The following is a 10,577-nucleotide window of genomic DNA, read 5'->3' on the forward strand; positions in this document are numbered from 1 at the left end:
CACATTTCCTCCCCTGGCTTCCTGATGTGGTACTTGTTCAACTTGCTCCAGGTCTAGGTGCATTACTTGCTGAGCATTGAGAGTTGGATTAACAACAGGAGGTTCTCTGGTTTCAGGAACAGGTTGTTTACTAGTAGCAAAGTGAGGATGCCTATAAGGGGCTTTGTTGTTGCCATCCAAGTTAAGCTCTTTGCCAGTGTTTTTGTCCACTAATGTTGCAGAACCAACAGTTGGAGGAGTTTGAAGGACAGCAGCGGGTGCATGAGTTGGGCCTTGTGGTGTTTGCTGTTGGCCACTACCTTGTGCAACCTCTTGAGGACTTGGAGGAGTCTCCCTGGGTTTGGGAAAACCCGCCATGAAGTTGTTCAGAGAGCCCTGTAATTCGCCCAAGGTTTTCTGCAGTGAGTGAAAATTCTTGGCAACGTGGTCTCTGAAATCTTCGAAATCTTGTCTGTCTGCTTCTCTGTTCTGCTGCAGGGTTTTGACATCCAATTGCAAGGATTGGAGCTCCAAGTTTTCAGTAGAAGAGGAATCCGTAGGGCCCGTCATACTTGCACTGATAGAACACAGGGAGGGTTTTACACTAGCAGAGTGCTAAGTAACCTCGTTGTGTGTGCGATCAGCCAGCGAAGGGAGGAATTTTACCATAGCCGGAGCTGCAACCCGACCTTGGCCTTCGATCCTGCCGCCGCCTGCACCGCCGCCAACGCCGCGCCGCCGGAAGTACACCAGATCTGGGAGGGAGGGAGGGATTTTACCACAGAGACGGTGAGTTTCTGCAACCACTTCCCGCGCCCAAACCTGTACCGAATTTCTCACCGCCACCAGTCACCGCCAGGGAACCACCGCCGCCCAACGTCACCGGTGAGAGGTGGAGGATTTTATGGCGCCTCCAACTCCATCTCGGCACCGGATCTCGCGCCGCCGAGGAGAAACCTTGCTCTGATTACCACTTGTCAGACCCAAGGTGGTCTGAAGAACTAGATTCAGAGAAATATGCAGGAACTAGGCTATTTCATTCACTTTCAGAGGAAAGATTGGAGCATTCGAGCTGCTTAGAGAGGAACCTAGCCGGCCAGGAACACTGGCGGCGCAAAAGGGGAAACCCTAGTAAAATTGGAAGATGGTTCTCTCGTCTCCACACCTTGGCTTTATAGTCTTACAATCCAAGAAAAGAAATGAAGAAAATGGATACAGAGTGGTTGAGGCTGCAAGCCTTTTGCCGAAAAGGGAACAGCGACGCGTCCGGGTCTGGGAGCCGTCCGATGTGAGATCTACAGTGTCGGCTTCATCTTATCCAGCGAAGCAGTACGAGTGAAGGGGAGACGTTGATCTTGTGATGGACGGCTCGACTGTCTTCGCGCGCTCTCAGAGACAATTCAAACTAACTGCATTTCGTTTGCCGTTGTCGCCCCGATGCAGATGGGTCCTGACAACTCCCCCCTGATGAGACCAAGCCTGTCCTCAGGGTTGGAAATGAGGGAAGACTCGATGGATGAACATTGCATCCTCCCAGGTTGCTTCTTCCACCGGCAGATTACTCCATTTAATTTTCCACCTGACCACAGGGATATCGATGTCCCCTTGTTTGCGAGGCACCAGTTTGCGTTCCAACAACAACTCAGGTTCGAGCAGGATTGTTCCATCAGGGTTAAGTAATGGAAGCTTGGCGTTAGGTATTGCTGCTGGGCCAATGTGTTTCTTCAGTTGGCTGATGTGGAATGTATTGTGCAGCTTGCAGTCGTCCGGCAGAAGAAGTTGATCTTGTGATGGACGGCTCGGCTGTCTTCGCGCGCTCTCAGAGACAATTCAAACTAACTGAATTTCGTTTGCCGTTGTCGCCCCGATGCCTGACACCGGTGGAGGGGCGAGATCTCTGCCATGGCTAGCTGTGGCGTGCTCGATCGATCAAGGAGTTCTGCATGACGGCGCGCTGGATGCATGGAACTGGAGCAGCAGGCAGGTACCCGAGGGAGGGGATCCCTGAAACTTGTCGCACCGCGCTCCTGGGCTCACACGATCACCCGAGCCGTCTGCACTCTGGGCTGGGCGCCGAGCTGACCCTTTCGTTTTCTACACCCAGGTACATCATACCCACTATGAACAGTGAAATTGAAAAAAATAGCAAACACAATCAAAAAATTGTGAAATTTTGTGGCTTCAAGTATGACCAAATGGTTTAGCTTCTTGCAAAATGTGATGGACAAATGACATCCGAGGAGCTTCGTATAAAAAATAACAAACATTGTACTCAAACTTGTGTGCGCTGTTGAGCAGAATTTGCATTTTGTTTGTATGGAGCTCATTTGATGATATTTGGCCACCAAAATTATCGCGCACCTAAACATTCGGTCATAATAAAAGCCATAAAGTTTTAAAAAATATTTTTCTGGTTGTTTTGTTTGTATGGATGCAATGCACTCGGTGTAGCCACAACTTTTCCAACACGTAATGTGTGGCCCAATGATAGAGCCCGACCCAACTCCCGTATTTTGGTGGTTATTTTGCGGTTCGGGGCATTATCCGGGGTCTGCTAGAGATGCTCTAATGTGTATGCAACCCTTTACAGTTTGTAAGTGCACGGGGAAATATCGGGTACACTTAGCCTTGTGCTGCTACCGGTGCATCAAGCTCGCATAGTTTATTTTGAAATGTTTGAAAAATTCTGAAAATAAGTTAGCACATTCACACAATATCAATATATTGTTGGAATATTAGGCAAGTTCATGATTAATTCCAGTAAATAATTCATGACTAGAAGAGATACTAGCATGCAAAAATCTAGCAAACTAGAAGAACAGCAAGACATGCATAACAGCAGCAAACACGTAACAATAGCTGTAGAAACAGACATGAACAGAGGATGTTGGACGTACTGATCATTGGCTATTATGGGTGCGACAGGGTTGATGACGATGTTGGCAATGATCTGCTGCTGACGGCGATGAATACGACGATGAGTAGCACCGCCCGACTTGGACGGAAGACGACCCGTGATGACGAATTTGAGCAGTCGCGCACAGCGCTTCCCAAAAACCTAATTCGTCCTCTCCCGGTGCAGGATCACAAAGACGAACGGTTCCGGAGACCTGCTCTCCCACGCGCCGATGCACGCCGGCGTTTGGGATGGAGTAGACTACGATGGCGGCGCAAGTTGTGAGATGAGGCAAAACCCTAGGTGTTTTTCGGTGTGTCTCTGGCCGCAGCCGGTAGCTATATATATATTAGGACCAGAGGCGGTATTGTGTCGCGACCACAATCCCAAACCGACTCGGTTTCTAATTCGTAAACTTACCGGACAAGAAATCAAAAACTTGTCTGCCAAGACATAAAAATAAAACGGCAAAAGGAAGCTGCGCTCCTGCAAGGAGACGGACCGGATTTCGGCGGACCATTCACGCGCATGTCGCATGTACGCGCCGCCCCGCCCCGCCCCGCCCCGGCCAGGCGAGGCGAGGCGAGCGAGCGCGCGCGTGTGGTTTTCCCTTTCTCTTCTCACACACCACTTAGAGTGGTGGAGAGAACCCACTATATAAAGAGGTCCAACTCTTCTTCAACTTCCAAGGTGGGACTAAACTTAGCACCACCACTTGCCATTTTACACATGGGCTTTGAGATTTCAGAAATTGCTATGGGCCTAGCCCATTAATTCTAACAATCCCCCACCAGATCTCAAATACCCATTTAGAGATTTGCCTTCTCTCACCACTTGTTTAATATACCAGTGTTTCAGCAGAGACTGTTAAGTTGAACTTCTGCCTTGAATTGCTAGTTTTGTGTGAACAGGTTTCACTCAAAGTCTTAACCAGTACCTGACCGCCAGTAGGCTACCCCGTGGTTTGGAGCTTATACGTCATACTCCCTGGTCTCTTCGTGAGCTTACTAGAGATCACCCAAACCTCATAGACTGCGACGTTTACAGTCAGAACTCATATAGGTGTGTTCTTTCAAGACTGCTCTGTAGGACAGCATCTTTGCTAATTATAGCCAATAGAACCACATTAAGGCATGTTGCCAACCTGCCTTACAGATCTGAGCCTTACAGCTCTGAGAGTTTTGCATCTTCACTTGGAGACGATCATAAGTTATTACTCTCCTCAGTTAACCAATAGCTTGTTCTTCCCAGATCCTAATTCATGGGATCTCCGATCACAAAGGTTGGGTTACTACTATGGTGTAACATCTATGGGTCTCATACCCATCTCCCTCGATGCAATATCTATCACATTTCGTGACAGTCCCTTTGTAAAGGGATCTGCCAGGTTTTTGTCTGTTTGTATGTACGTAACAGTTATTACTCCGGAGTTTCTCAACTTCCTGACAGACTTCAAACGTCTTTTCACGCGTCTTGATGACTTTGCATTATCTTTAGAATTGTTCACTTTAGCGATAACCGTTTGGTTATCACAATTCATAAGAATAGCCGGTACAGGTTTTTCAACAACCGGCAAGTCCATCAAGAGCTCACGCAGCCAATCTGCCTCAACAGTAGCTGTGTCCAAAGCAGTTAATTCTGCTTCCATAGTTGACCTCGTCAATATGGTTTGCTTGCAAGACCTCCATGACACTGCGCCACCACCATGAGTAAATACATACCCACTTGTTGCGTAAAGTACATCAACATCGGAGATCCAATTTGAATCACTATATCCTTCTAGCACAGCAGGATGCCCTGAATAAGTAATTCCGTAACTCATAGTACCTCTCAGATAGCGCAAGACCCTTTCTAGTGCATGCCAATGATCATCACCCGGGTTGGACATGAACCTACTCAGTTTTCTCACAGCAAAAGAGATATCTGGTCTTGTAGCGCTAGCTAAGTACATGAGTGAACCGACAATTTGAGAGTATCTTAATTGATCTCTCGTTTCTTTCTTGTTCTTTCTGAGTGTCACGCTGGGATCATAAGGTGTTGGAGAAGGCTTGCTATCCATAAAACCGAATCGGTTCAAGACCTTCTCAACATAGTGAGATTGCGTTAATGTAATCCCACTCTCATCCTTAATAAGTTTGATGTTTAGAATTACATCGGCTTCTCCCAGATCTTTCATGTCAAAACTTTTTGATAGAAAAGACTTGACCTCATTAATTGCATTAATGTTTGTACCAAAGATCAGTATGTCGTCCACATACAAACATAATATGACACTATTGCCCCCACCATTGCGATAGTAAACACACCTATCAGCCTCGTTAATGACAAATCCTGCAGAAGTCAGAGTTCTTTCAAACTTCTCATGCCATTGCTTAGGTGCCTGTTTCAGACCATACAAAGATTTTAACAACTTGCACACCTTTCTCTCTTCACCCTTTACCACAAACCCGTCAGGCTGATCCATATAGATCTCCTCTTCCAACTCTCCATTGAGAAAAGCCGTCTTTACATCCATTTGATGAATGATAAGACCATAAGAGGCAGCCAAGGAAAGTAACACTCGAATGGTGGTCATTCTAGCAACGGGTGAATAGGTGTCAAAGTAATCTTCGCCTTCTTTCTGAGTGTAGCCCTTGGCCACTAGCCGCGCCTTGTACTTATCAATAGTACCATCAGGCTTTAGCTTCTTTTTGAACACCCACTTACAGCCCACAGGTTTACAACCATATGGTCTATCAGTTAGTTCCCAAGTTCCATTAGAAAGAATTGAGTCCATCTCATTATGAACAGCTTCTTTCCAATCATCTACATCCGGAGATGCATATGCTTCTGCAATCGTCTTGGGTGTGTCGTCCACAAGGTATACAATGAAATCATCACCAAAGGATTTTGCAATCCTTTGTCTCTTGTTCCTTCTAGGAACTTCATTGTTATCCTTCTCAAGGACTTCCTCATGTGATTGTTCGAAATATTCATCAGTTGTACTAGATTCAGGAATTATCTCAGAAGAAAATCTAGCAATGCTATGCATATCTTTCATAGGAAATATGTTCTCAAAAAATGTTGCATCACGAGATTCCATCATAGTATCAACATGCATATCAGGTACTTCAGATTTTACCACTAAAAACCTATAAGCAATGCTCCGTTGAGCATACCCTAGAAAGACACAATCCACTGTCTTTGGTCCAAGTTTGCGTTTCTTAGGAATAGGAATATTGACCTTTGCCAAACATCCCCAAGTGCGCAAATAAGAAAGTGATGGTTTTCTCCCAACCCACTCCTCATAAGGGGTTTTCTCTTTATTATTGTTGGGAACTCTATTCAGGACATGACATGAAGTCAATAGAGCCTCCCCCCACCATGCCTTAGATAAACAAGCAGTGTCTAACATGGCATTCACCAAGTCAGTCAATGTGCGGTTTTTCCTCTCGGCCACTCCATTTGATTGAGGTGAATAGGGAGGCGTCCTCTCATGAATAATACCATGTTCCTCACAAAATTCATCAAAAACTTTTGGAAAATACTCTCCACCACGATCGGACCTAAGACGCTTGATCTTTCTCTCTAGTTGATTTTCAACTTCAGCTTTATAGATTTTAAAGTAGTCTAACGCTTCATCTTTAGTTTGCAACAAATAAACATAGCAAAATCTAGTCGCATCATCAATCAAAGTCATGAAATATCTCTTTCCACCTTTTGTCAACACACCATTCATCTCACAAAGATCAGAATGTATGAGTTCTAGAGGTGCCAAGTTTCTCTCCTCGGCAGCCTTATGAGGCTTTCGAGGTTGCTTAGATTGCACACAACTATGGCACTTAGAACCTTTGGCAACTGTGAAGTTCGGAATTAAACTCGTGCTGGATAGCCGAGACATTAAACCAAAATTAATATGACATAAACGAGAGTGCCAAATACTTGCATCATCATTAACACTAGCACAAATTTGGTTTATTGACTTATTGCAAAAATCTGAAAGAGAAAAGCGGAACAAGCCTCCGCACTCATAGCCTTTTCCTATAAATTGTCCAAATCTTGACACGATTACTTTATTGGACTCTAGAACTACCTTAAATCCATCTCGACATAGAAGGGAGCCGCTAACTAGATTCTTGTTCATAGTAGGGACATGCTGCACGTTCCTTAGTTGCACGATCTTTCCCGGAGTAAACTTCAGATCCACCGTGCCAATGCCACGAACAGAAGCATGTGACCCATTCCCCATTAGGACGGAAGAATCCCTTGCGACCTGATAAGAAGTAAACAGGGAGATGTCAGCACACACATGAACGTTAGCACCCGAATCAATCCACCACGAAGATGATTGAAATACTGAAAGCACAATAGGTAAATTACCATACCCATCAGTATTGCTAGCGGTCACCATGTTGACAGTCTTGGAGCTTGTTTTCCCTCTGCGGTCTGCACGTTCAGGGCATTCCTTGGAAAAGTGTGCAGGCTTCCCACAGGCGTAGCACTCTAGCTCAGCCTTGTTGAACTTCTTCTTCTTGAAGGTAGTAGTCTTGGTAGGCTTGTTGAAAACAGGTTTGTTCTTCCCTTTGTTCTTGTTCTGTGGGTACCTCTGCACCATGTTAGCAGTAGGCTGAACCTCACCTCCTTTTTCAGTAGTATCTTTAGCCCGAGCTTTTTCCTCAACATCAAGAGATGCAATCAGATTTTCAACTGATATCTCCTGTCTCTTATGCTTCAGAGTTGTGGCGAAATTCCTCCATGAAGGAGGCAACTTTGCGATCATGCACCCAGCCACGAATTTGTCGGGTAGAACACATTTAAGGAGTTCAAGTTCCTTCACAATGCACTGTATCTCATGAGCTTGTTCAACCACAGAACGGTTATTCACCATCTTGTAGTCATGAAAACTCTCCATGATGTACAGCTCACTACCTGCATCTGTTGCACCGAATTTTGCATTCAGTGCATCCCACAGAATCTTTCCGTCATTTATGTGCATGTACACATCACACAGACGGTCAGCAAGAACACTCAGAATGCATCCCACAAACATAGTATTGGCTTCCTGGAATTTTCTCCGATCTTCATCGGTCATTCCCTCTGGAGCACCAACACTAGCATGGAAAACTTTCAGAGCAGTAAGCCAGAGCGTGGTCTTCACCTGCCACCTCTTAAAGTGCACACCGGTAAACTTATCCGGCCTCAGTGCATCAGCGAATCCAGCCATAGTTAACTCAGGAAATTGCCTATAATTAGGTTTTTGGATTGTTGGAATATTAGGCAAGTTCATGATTAATTCCAGTAAATAATTCATGGCTAGAAGAGATACTAGCATGCAAAAATCTAGCAAACTAGAAGAACAGCAAGACATGCATAACAGCAGCAAACACGTAACAATAGCTGTAGAAACAGACATGAACAGAGGATGTTGGACGTACTGATCGCTGGCTATTATGGGTGCGACAGGGTTGATGACGATGTTGGCAACGATCTGCTCCTGACGGCGATGAATACGACGATGAGTAGCACCGCCCGACTTGGACGGAAGACGACCCGTGATGACGAATTTGAGCAGTCGCGCACAGCGCTTCCCAAAAACCTAATTCGTCCTCTCCCGGTGCAGGATCGCAAAGACGAACGGTTCCGGAGACCTGCTCTCCCACGCGCCGATGCACGCCGGCGTTTGGGATGGAGTAGACTACGATGGCGGCGCAAGTTGTGAGATGAGGCAAAACCCTAGGTGTTTTTCGGTGTGTCTCTGGCCGCAGCCGGTAGCTATATATATATTAGGACCAGAGGCGGTATTGTGTCGCGACCACAATCCCAAACCGACTCGGTTTCTAATTCGTATACTTACCGGACAAGAAATCAAAAACTTGTCTGCCAAGACATAGAAATAAAACGGCAAAAGGAAGCTGCGCTCCTGCAAGGAGACGGACCGGATTTCGGCGGACCATTCACGCGCATGTCGCATGTACGCGCCGCCCCGCCCCGCCCCGCCCCGGCCAGGCGAGGCGAGGCGAGCGAGCGCGCGCGTGTGGTTTTCCCTTTCTCTTCTCACACACCACTTAGAGTGGTGGAGAGAACCCACTATATAAAGAGGTCCAACTCTTCTTCAACTTCCAAGGTGGGACTAAACTTAGCACCACCACTTGCCATTTTACACATGGGCTTTGAGATTTCAGAAATTGCTATGGGCCTAGCCCATTAATTCTAACAATCCCCCACCAGATCTCAAATACCCATTTAGAGATTTGCCTTCTCTCACCACTTGTTTAATATACCAGTGTTTCAGCAGAGACTGTTAAGTTGAACTTCTGCCTTGAATTGCTAGTTTTGTGTGAACAGGTTTCACTCAAAGTCTTAACCAGTACCTGACCGCCAGTAGGCTACCCCGTGGTTTGGAGCTTATACGTCATACTCCTTGGTCTCTTCGTGAGCTTACTAGAGATCACCCAAACCTCATAGACTGCGACGTTTACAGTCAGAACTCATATAGGTGTGTTCTTTCAAGACTGCTCTGTAGGACAGCATCTTTGCTAATTATAGCCAATAGAACCACATTAAGGCATGTTGCCAACCTGCCTTACAGATCTGAGCCTTACAGCTCTGAGAGTTTTGCATCTTCACTTGGAGACGATCATAAGTCATTACTCTCCTCAGTTAACCAATAGCTTGTTCTTCCCAGATCCTAATTCACGGGATCTCCGATCACAAAGGTTGGGTTACTACTATGGTGTAACATCTATGGGTCTCATACCCATCTCCCTCGATGCAATATCTATCACATTTCGTGACAGTCCCTTTGTAAAGGGATCTGCCAGGTTTTTGTCTGTTTGTATGTACGTAACAGTTATTACTCCGGAGTTTCTCAACTTCCTGACAGACTTCAAACGTCTTTTCACGTGTCTTGATGACTTTGCATTATCTTTAGAATTGTTCACTTTAGCGATAACCGTTTGGTTATCACAATTCATAAGAATAGCCGGTACAGGTTTTTCAACAACCGGCAAGTCCATCAAGAGCTCACGCAGCCATTCTGCCTCAACAGTAGCTGTGTCCAAAGCAGTTAATTCTGCTTCCATAGTTGACCTCGTCAATATGGTTTGCTTGCAAGACCTCCATGACACTGCGCCACCACCATGAGTAAATACATACCCACTTGTTGCGTAAAGTACATCAACATCGGAGATCCAATTTGAATCACTATATCCTTCTAGCACAGCAGGATGCCCTGAATAAGTAATTCCGTAACTCATAGTACCTCTCAGATAGCGCAAGACCCTTTCTAGTGCATGCCAATGATCATCACCCGGGTTGGACATGAACCTACTCAGTTTTCTCACAGCAAAAGAGATATCTGGTCTTGTAGCGCTAGCTAAGTACATGAGTGAACCGACAATTTGAGAGTATCTTAATTGATCTCTCGTTTCTTTCTTGTTCTTTCTGAGTGTCACGCTGGGATCATAAGGTGTTGGAGAAGGCTTGCTATCCATAAAACCGAATCGGTTCAAGACCTTCTCAACATAGTGAGATTGCGTTAATGTAATCCCACTCTCATCCTTAATAAGTTTGATGTTTAGAATTACATCGGCTTCTCCCAGATCTTTCATGTCAAAACTTTTTGATAGAAAAGACTTGACCTCATTAATTGCATTAATGTTTGTACCAAAGATCAGTATGTCGTCCACATACAAACATAATATGACACTATTGCCCCCACCAT

The sequence above is a fragment of the Aegilops tauschii genome, chromosome 7, assembly GCF_002575655.3.
Source record: "Aegilops tauschii subsp. strangulata cultivar AL8/78 chromosome 7, Aet v6.0, whole genome shotgun sequence".
Classification (NCBI taxonomy): domain Eukaryota; kingdom Viridiplantae; phylum Streptophyta; class Magnoliopsida; order Poales; family Poaceae; genus Aegilops; species Aegilops tauschii.